The sequence below is a fragment of the Pogona vitticeps genome, chromosome 3, assembly GCF_051106095.1.
Source record: "Pogona vitticeps strain Pit_001003342236 chromosome 3, PviZW2.1, whole genome shotgun sequence".
In the NCBI taxonomy this organism is placed as follows: Eukaryota; Metazoa; Chordata; class Lepidosauria; order Squamata; family Agamidae; genus Pogona; species Pogona vitticeps.
Genome location: NC_135785.1, coordinates 178,983,772 through 178,993,824, shown reverse-complemented (window position 1 = coordinate 178,993,824; position 10,053 = coordinate 178,983,772). Strand labels below are relative to the sequence as shown.

General features: G+C 39.6%; 1 long non-coding RNA gene across 3 annotated transcripts in view; it reads left to right on the top strand.

Moving 5' to 3' along the window:
- The first annotated feature begins 5,722 nt into the window (after positions 1-5,722).
- Positions 5,723-10,053, top strand: part of LOC140705435 (uncharacterized) — a 186,299-nt gene continuing 181,968 nt past the window's right edge. The window contains exon 1 of one of the 3 annotated variants that reach the window (XR_013543525.1): positions 5,723-5,998. This is a non-coding gene — a long non-coding RNA (uncharacterized LOC140705435). The remainder of the gene's footprint in view (positions 5,999-10,053) is intronic. The other 2 variants (XR_013543524.1, XR_012084818.2) reach the window with 2 other exon arrangements.

Genomic DNA, 10,053 nt, shown 5'->3' with positions numbered 1-10,053 from the left:
GTTGGTCTCTCTTTGTTATTGACCTTAATTGCAGGTTCACAATACACCTTATACCCTCCTAGCAGTACTTGGTCTAGAGCCCACATTTCCTGTAATAGTATAATACCATAATTTTTGATGTAATTCACAAATGAGTTATCTTTACACATACCCTTCCAACCTGCTGTGTTCCACAAAATAATTTTAAATGAGTTTAGGTTTTCAGGAATTAATGAGAAGTCAATTCTCAGCTTGTAGGTTAGTAAGGAGGTCTAGACTTGTGACTGTCGTGGTATGGTTAAACCGGCATTTGTTCCCTGAGATTCTGGAAAGACTTACTAAAAGAACAGCTGCAAGACATCACAGCTGTAGCTAATAAGAGACATTGTATATAAGGCAAAAACGCCAGTACTTGGTGTGGGTTAATGTTGGTGAAGAGTTACGTGTGTAGGAGTGTTCGTTTGCTGTTAACTGCTGCATATCTACTGTTATTTTCTACTACTACTGCTTATCATCTCAAGTAAAATACCTCTAAAGAAGGACTGACTTCGTTCATTGTGCTTCTTTCTGCTGGACATCTGCTAAATTCTTCAAACAAAACACAACAGGTTATGGGATCCAGCCTGCGCTTCTGAGAGCAGCAAAGCTTGAGAGCAGTGAGTAGCATTGAAGATAAAACAGCGACAGAGAATGTCGGACACAGATGAAGGACCAGGAATGTCTGGAGGAGCGGCAGCTATAACTCAACAGATAACTCCCTATCCTATATGTCGTTTAACTGAGACAAATTATGCAGCATGGTCTCATAAGATGCAACTGCTACTGAAAAGGGAGTCATTATGGTCCGTAGTAGAAGCAACACCCACCCCCTTGACTGGAGAAAATCTACAAAAGGATGAGAGGGCACAAGCTCATATTGGCTTGAGCGTGGACGATGAATTGCTTGTGCACATACGAGGCTTGAACACAGCTAAACAATGTTGGGATGCACTTAAAGAAATCTACACACGCCAGTCTGTGGCCTCGAAAATAAGCCTGTCCAGACGCTTATACAATACAAAATTGGAGCCTGGAGGTGATTTACGAGCTCATCTTCGTCTCATGAAGAAAACGTTCAAAGATTTAGAGGACGTAGGAGTGAACATTCCAGAGCTACAGAAAGTACTAATTGTGCTAGGCTCATTAGATAGCAGCTGGGACGTATTTGCTCTGACCTTGGAGGCGATTCCGGAGAGCACATTAACTCTTCCATATATCACCAGCCGACTGCTGGAAGAGGAGGAGGGAAAGAACCCATCCATCTACAGCAAAGACAACAGAGAAGGAAGAGGCACCACACGTGTATGCAGCACGAAGATGCTACTGTTGTGGTTCAACATCTCACATTCAGCGCTACTGCAAGTCAAAAGAGTCAAGACGACGTGGGAAGACTGCAGGACGAGGCAAAGTAGCTGTGGTGAGAACACAAGATCCAGAGGAAGGACAATGGCTGATCGATAGTGGCGCCAGCTGTCACATTTGCTGTGACCCAACAAGGTACAAGAACTTGAAACCCTCCGAAAGGACTCAAGTAAGCTTAGCCAATGGAGCATCTGCAAAAGTTGAAGGGACTGGTAAAGTATATGTACCTGGGTTGCATGATGTAATATCTAACGTTTTATGTGTACCCTCACTCAAACAAAGCTTGTTAAGCGTATCATGCTTATTGCTAGAGGGATTCACAGTACAATTTAAAGGAAAAACATGCAATATTACAAAAGGGGACAAGTGTATAAAGGTGCCAATGAGAGATAATCTCTTTATCCTAGAAGCCACTCCTAAGGCTGAGGTGGCAAGAGCATTGTGCACAAACAAAGAAACCCATAAAGCATGTGCACATCTATGGCATAATCGCCTAGCTCACATAAATTACAAATATATACAAAAAACAGCTGAATTGGCTCGTGGTATAAACGTGCAAGAATGTAATAAATATGTGGATTGTCACACTTGTAAGCAAGTAAAATCACAAAAAGCCCCTGTAAACAAGAAGAGTGACAGACAATCACAAAAACCTTTTGAATTGGTTCATGCAGATATAGTAGGACCATTCAAAGCCACGGTGGGAGGAGCAAAATATTTTCTACTAATAGTTGATGATTACTCTCGATTTACATTCTGTTACCTACTGAAAGAAAAGAGGGAAGCATTTCAAAAATTTAGAGATTGGGTTCATATGATAGAGCGCAGATTCAACCACAAGGTGGCGCAATTACAAACAGATAGAGGGGGAGAATTCATGAGCAATGCCATGAAAACCTGGCTTGAAAAGACAGGAATCCAACATAGGACTACTAACCCGTACTCACCAGCTGAAAATTCAGTTGCAGAAAGAAAGGCAGGAGTACTACAGATCATGAAAGATGCTTTACTAAATCAATCAAAGCTAAGTCAAGTATTCTGGGGGGAAGCACTACAATGTGCTACACATTTGGTTAATAGGGTATATAGTAGATCTGTAGATAACATTCCATATAACTTGCTGTATGGGAAGGCACCAGATCTATCCTATATCAGAAGTTTTGGTGCTTATGCTTTTGTACATCTGCCAAAATCCCAAAGAAAGAAGGGAGCCTCTAAAACTCAAAAACTCATATGTGTTGGATATTCACCTTTCACAAAAGGGTATAGATTTCTAACTAAAGATAAGCGAAATATAGTGATTTCCAGATCAGCTAATTTCTGTGAACAGGAACTATTACCCCAAAGAGAGGAAAATTATTTTCCTACATCAGACATACCCCTCATATTGCAGGAAAGAGAAAATGAGTTGACAAAGCAACATACACCAGCAAAAACAGATAGTGAGGATGAGGAGCATAAACCTTTAACTCCTTCCATAACTCCAAAAGCTATAAAACAAGAAACAACACCGCCTATAGAGCGCAGCCCTATAGTACAGAGAAGAGAACTTCCACCAAGAACAACAAGGGGAGTACCACCCCAAAGGTTCGTTGTAGGAGAAGCTGTAGCATATAATGTACAACTTGAACCCCAAAAATATGAGGACATTCTCGAATTACCAACAAGTGAAAGGAAAAAGTGGTTTGAAGCAATGCATCAAGAGATGCAAGCCATGAAAACACTCGGTGTCTTCACCACTTGTAATTTACCACCAGGAAAGCAAGCTATAGGTTGCAGGTGGGTATATAGAATCAAACCCCAGGAGGGAGCAGATCCCATATATAGGGCACGTTTAGTAGCAAAAGGATTCTCACAAAAGAAAGATATAGATTATGGGGAAATATTTTCACCTACGGTAGCAGCTCAGACCATTAGATATGTCTTAGCACTAGCAGCTCAAAGACAGTGGCATGTGCATCACTATGATGTACAGACAGCTTACCTGAATGCCACACTTGAGGAAACATTGTATATGGAACAAGCACCAGGTTTCGAGCTACCAGAAATAGGCATAGAGCAAAAGGTATACCAATTAAATCGCTCTATATACGGCCTAAAACAATCTGCTAGAAGATGGGCTCTACATCTAAAGGAAAAATTGGAAAGCTTGGGCTTTAAAGCCACAAAAGCTGATGCATGTTTATTCATAAAAGGTACAGGTACTAAACAAATAATAGTGATATGTTATGTTGATGACCTACTCATAATGAGTGCTGATATGAAGCAAATAGAACACACAGCAATAAACCTAAAGAAAGAATTTACTCTAAAAGCACTAGGACCAGTAAAGCAATACCTAGGAGTAGAAATAGAAATAATACCAAAGGGTTTTGCACTGCATCAAAATCAGAAAATTAAACAACTCCTAGAAACATGGAGGATGTCAGATTGTAAACCGGCTAGAACTCCTATGACTGTAGGAAGCCAAATTGCAGAAGAAAATACTGAACAATATCCTCATGTAGAACAATACAAATCATTGTTAGGAAGTTTGCAACACATAGCCTTATGGACAAGGCCTGACATATGTAATGCAATTAACATTCTAAGTAGATATTCAAATAATCCAAGCCACAAAAACTGGACAGATCTAAAGAGAGTGTTAAGATATCTAAAAGGCTCAACAGATCTGAAACTTAACATTACACCAATGGGTGAACTAACAATTAAATGTTATGTGGATAGTGACTGGGCAAATGATGCAGAAGATAGAAAGTCCACATCAGGTAATGCCATAATATTTGGAAACACTTTGGTAGATTGGTCAGTAAAGAAACAAGCATACCTAGCATTATCAACCTGCGAATCAGAATTTGCATCAATTTCACAACTATGTACAAGTCTGGTATGGATTAAACAATTGATGAAAGATTTGGGAATAGACCAAAATGATCCAATTACTGTATATGAAGATAATATGGCATGTATAAAATTAGCCAACTCTGAAAAGGTTAAAACAAGAAGCAAACATGTGGACATCAGATATCACAATGTGAGGCAAGCGGTACAAGAAGGGATAATTACCCTAAATTATTGCCCAACAGAAGAAAATCTGGCAGATATACTGACGAAGCCTCTGTCAGAACCAAAATTCATTAAAGGTGTACAAATGATGGGAATGAAATGAATATGTAATATATATATGCCTAACAAATATGTAAAATGTACACTGTATAAATGAAATGTATATGTACAGTATACAATAACCAAATGAAGGTCTGTATACATGTAAAATTAAACTGTAAAACAATATATATATAAATAAGAACCAGAAACTCAGAGACAAATGGGAGGAGTGTCGTGGTATGGTTAAACCGGCATTTGTTCCCTGAGATTCTGGAAAGACTTACTAAAAGAACAGCTGCAAGACATCACAGCTGTAGCTAATAAGAGACATTGTATATAAGGCAAAAACGCCAGTACTTGGTGTGGGTTAATGTTGGTGAAGAGTTACGTGTGTAGGAGTGTTCGTTTGCTGTTAACTGCTGCATATCTACTGTTATTTTCTACTACTACTGCTTATCATCTCAAGTAAAATACCTCTAAAGAAGGACTGACTTCGTTCATTGTGCTTCTTTCTGCTGGACATCTGCTAAATTCTTCAAACAAAACACAACAGTGACTTCTGGAAGTGAATTTACTGGGTCATGAAGTAGCAGATCATCTGCTGTGGGTCTTGCTGGATGGGCTTGTGACACTCCCACGATATTGGAAATGGAGTAGTGGTGAGTAGATACCCTGACTAGGGCTGATGCAGACCAGAGGGAGCTAAAGGAATGGAGGGTGGCATTGAGAATTCAATTATCGATAAAGGACGAGCCAGCAGGGTGGTGGTCTCGGTGGCATGAGGGATCAGAGGTGACATAGGGACTTCTGTGATGTGAATTAAGTCAGTCTTCACTTTCTCCAGGCTAGTGATAATCTTCATTTGTTCCTCCCTGGGTAAATCTTTAAAAGCGGCCGTGGCTTCTACCACAAGTTCATCTCCATCAATATCCAGTTGCATTGGGTAAGTCCTTGGATGGTGATTCAGTTTTGTCCTGACCAGTTACCATCTGAGTATTGCTGTTTACCTGCTTTGCAATGCTGCCCCATTTGTGGCCCAAGTTGGAAGTCTTTTCCTGGACCTTGAAGAGCTCTAGAGTAGACTCAATTTAAGGTTTTTGCATCATCCCACTTGCTGGCAATATTGCTGAGCTATGCACAGCTGGGATCGCTTAAATTTACTAGAGATTCGTCCAAGGACTTGGTCAGGCACACCAGCTTATCCAGGGAGACTAGTTCTCTAACTGCTTTTAAAGATGCAGCTGATCACTGCTGTAATCTTTACTGTTGCTGCTGTGTCATGAGCTGACCTTCGTCTATGTTGTGTTTTGGCAGAGAGCCCATTAGCTGTGCTCAGTGGAGGAGTGGCTAGTACTGTTTGCTCCACAGAAGTTTGCTGAATCTGTTTTCTATCTGGATCTGGAGACACATCCAAAAAGACCGCTCAGAAATCTTTTCATCCTGCAAAGCATGAGGGGGATCATGGGCTTATAAAACTCCATCTGTAGCCTTAGTATATAGCGAGGGGCAGGTAAGTGTTCAGTAGATTTTAAATCAAGTTGGCTCACCTCTGTTTGCAACAATTTACTCAGGGAGGCGAGAACCTTTTGCCTGTTTGTCCATTTTCCTTTATTTATATGATTGTCCATCACTTCTATGATTATTTGAGTTACGAGAAGGCATCGAGAAGTGGTTGTTTTGGCTATGTTTGATTTAAAGTAGTCTTGTGCTGTTTCCCCTCTGCTGGGATGGGCTCCCTTACTTTCCCCCTGTGCCTGGAGCTGTCGGATGTGGAGGTGTGGAGATTCTTTTTCCGTTTGTTTTAGTAAGTCCTGGAGGGAGTCCAGCTGATCAGCAATATGCTGGATTTTCTCAAAGATAGCCTTCACTGTCTTCCCCATAGCTATGCAGTGCTCCCCCATTAATCTCAATAGTTGGAGATCTATCACCCCCTTATCCACCAGGATCAATAAATCTTCATCCTCCTCTGAGGTTTCTAATCCTTCACCAGCTTGAATAGATACAGTTTGTTTCATATCTGATCCTGCTGTTTTCAAGTCAGTAAGAGGGGGTTTCAATAACTGAGAGTTTCTCTCATTAGATTCCTGGGAATCTGTAGCCAAAACAGAGAATTTATTTTGAGTGGTGTTTATACCTGACTCACTTACAGTTTCCGTCACAAATAGGTCCATCTGATTTGCCACAGTTGTTTAGTGACCATGGAGGAGAGTTAGAAGCAGTCCGCTGTCATTTCTTTTTCTTCCCTATTATGCCGGTTCTTTGAGCCCCAATAATCCACAGTAATCCAGGTGTTTAAAAGTCAGTTTAGCTACCACTGTAGTCTCTAGATACCCTCAGAACACCCCAATAGTATGATGAGAAAATAGAAATGCCTGACTGTAAGGTTAAAATAAATAAGTTTGAAAAAAGGAGTGAGTCACAGGACAGTTGTCATCACTGGGTGGCCATCTTGAACCTCCAAATATCTTGGTCTGCATCTGGCATTGCACATAAGTAATGTAAAGTACTGTATTATTACATTCAGATTAATATCATATCTCCTTATATATGTACAACTGAGTTCTTCTTTAATAGTTCAATGATTATTTTGGATATCAGAATATGAGTGGGATAGAACTAAAACTGTAGGTGCTAATTTCCAAGAGAGAACTAAGCAGGATGTCCAAATCTATTGATTGAAAAATGGATGTGTTTAAGTGCACTAGATTTTGTTCACTGCTCCTATCCTCATTGCTTCTAAGTTCCTTGTGTCTGTACTAGAAATCAAATGGTAGACTACGGGCTTGTCTACATGGCTGGGTTGGGGCAGACTGGAGGGGCCTAATACACATCCTAATACACTTCTCTTAAAGGTCCTCTCAAGAGCTTGCTGCAGCCTAATACAAAAAACTAATTTTAAAAAATTCCCACACTTTCTCTTGTCTTAAAGCGCTAGACAAGAAACGTTTAACTGGCCAGCATCCTGAAGTGGCTCTATTAAGCCACTTCAAAATGCTGCCAATTCAAAAGAGGAAGATTTGGTGTTGTTGTTCATTTCCAGTGATCAGATGTGGTGAAAATGGAACGAAAGAGAACGATCCTACCACCACCAAAAAAAGTAGAGGCCTCTGAACAAGTACAGAAAGGTGTGGGTCGGACTGCTCTGAAGGAGGGCTGGTTTTCTGCAGTAAAGACATTATTTGACACTTGTCTTTAGGATTGAACCAGTCCATCCCTTCAGTAGACTAAGCAGTGGATTAATTCTGTGTAGTCAGCCTCTGAGTGATGTTTTGGGCATCCCCTCTTTTAGTTATTTTGTGGTATGAAAAATCCACCACCACCCTGCAAAGGGGCTTCTTTAAAATAGTCAGAGCAAATAGCAGGACAGGAAACTATCAGTAGTATACAATGGAACATTGAAATTTTCATCCCCATGGGCATGATATTTTAATTTTAATTTTGGAAATTATAATTACTATTCATTTTCTTGCAGAGGCTAAGCATGGTATTGTCATTCCAGTTTACTGTGAAATATGCAGATGAACTTAAGTAACAAAAGTATTTTCTTGAAAAATTAATTTAAACGGATAAATGAATGATTAATTTCTTTGTTCTGAGGCTAAGTATACTATGCCAATTAGTTAGTTAATTCCATTTCCATTATTAAAATGGTATCCATCAGTATTTCTCCCACTCTTTTTAGATTTGTACACATGAAACAATTGTCTTCTGGATGTAGTCTTCTATAAATATGGGATGATAACTGTATAGATGTATAAAGATATAAACATTATTGCCAAAATATATTTTTAGAAGGATATTGTCCTGATGTAAAGAGACAGGTTAATGCAGAGCAAACTCACTGTTGAAAATTCATCGTGGATTCAAGTTCAAGGTTTCTTTTTAATGTAAATTGAATGTAGTTCAGGTTCAAGAGATCTTTTTAAAAAAACTGTTAATTGGATGTAGTGAAAGTTCTTTTCTATCTTGTCAATCCTACTGACATCTTTTGTATTTGTACAACAGCAGCATGAACAAAATATTCAGGTTCCAACAAAACATGAAGAACATTAGAAAGAACTTCTTGATCCTAAAAGCTGTTTGGAATCAATTATCTTAGAAGGCAGTGATCACCTTCCTTTGCCTCTCCTTTGTTGGAAGTCTTTAAGCAGATGTTGAATATCAGGGATGCTTTAGACTGGATGACCCTTGGAGGTTTCTTTCAACTCTCCATTTCTATGTATTGTTTTAGAGCAGAAGTGCTAAACACAATTTGTTTCAGAGGGCTCAACGTTTATTGTTTGGCAAGTTGACTTCCCATAACAGTCATTGCTTAATACCTAGTCACTGCTGGCTGTTGACCTGTAGTCCTTTTGTTTGGGAGAATCACTGGGAAGGTGTCAGAGAATACAGGAGAATCCTTTACAAATGTTCTGCCTGACTATATAGCATTATATACTCAACATCCTAAGCAAAGGAGAAAGTACCGTTTGGCAAACTGGCCTTTCTCTTGCACAAATCAGAATGAAAATGGTGAATGGAGGGAATCCGTCAACAGCTGGAAAAGCTGGGTCATGCAATGGTTTTGCTCTCCCTCCTGGGGAAAGGAAGAGGGAGGCAACTAAGCATGGCCTTCAAGAGAATTTCTTGAATTCTTCTTCTGTCTCTCTCCTCTGAAAGGTGTTCACCCACAAGAAGCATTCTGGTGGATCACATTTACACTAACAGTTGAAAGTTCCCTGTGCTTGGACTTGAGAGCAGTTGAATATATTTTTGGCCACTATATGGGGAACACGATGTTAGTGACATTCATGAGGTGGAACCACAAGGATGAGTTTGAGAAGTACTGTTTTTCTAGGTGAAAAAACCCTCAGCACATGGGAAACAAATTACATTTTTATATATATGGATAAAAATTCTGAATGAAAATATCTAATAGTTAGGTAACAGAGGGGGACATGACTTGATTAGCCATTTGTTTAATTACATTGGCAAAGGCAAATGCTAAACACACAGTATCCACGTGCCTGCTTAGAAGGAAATGAAATGCCAAATTATTATTGCTATTTGCAATTTGTATATGAACTGTAACTCAGACATCCTAAATCCATATCACCCTAATCCATATCACAGTTGTGTGTCCAGGTGTCCTCCTTTGGCTTATCTGTTCACTCCTATGTGCAATATATACATTTTGGTAACCTCATGCTGGTGACAGCAAAGCCAGGCCATGAAGTCTTCTGCTGACTTTGAGAATGAGGGCAGGCAATGGTTCCATCTGGAGAGCATTTGTAAGGTTATGAGGGGATGCCTGGACTCTTCTAAGAGAGACAAGATAGCTGTGTTCAGAATAAACAGAGTATTTCTCCTTTTCCCTGTCCTGTAATACATAAATGGCATCATCTAATATACTTGCACACACAGAGGTACACACCGATAATATTGTGCATTTCACTGACAATCATATTAACTGTTTGTAGGAGTTCACATTGTATTAACAAGCTTTCCAAAGCCTGGTATGACATCATCAGAGCAAGGAATCATGGCATTGGTATTCCTAAGTACATAAATAAATGCCTTTTTTCC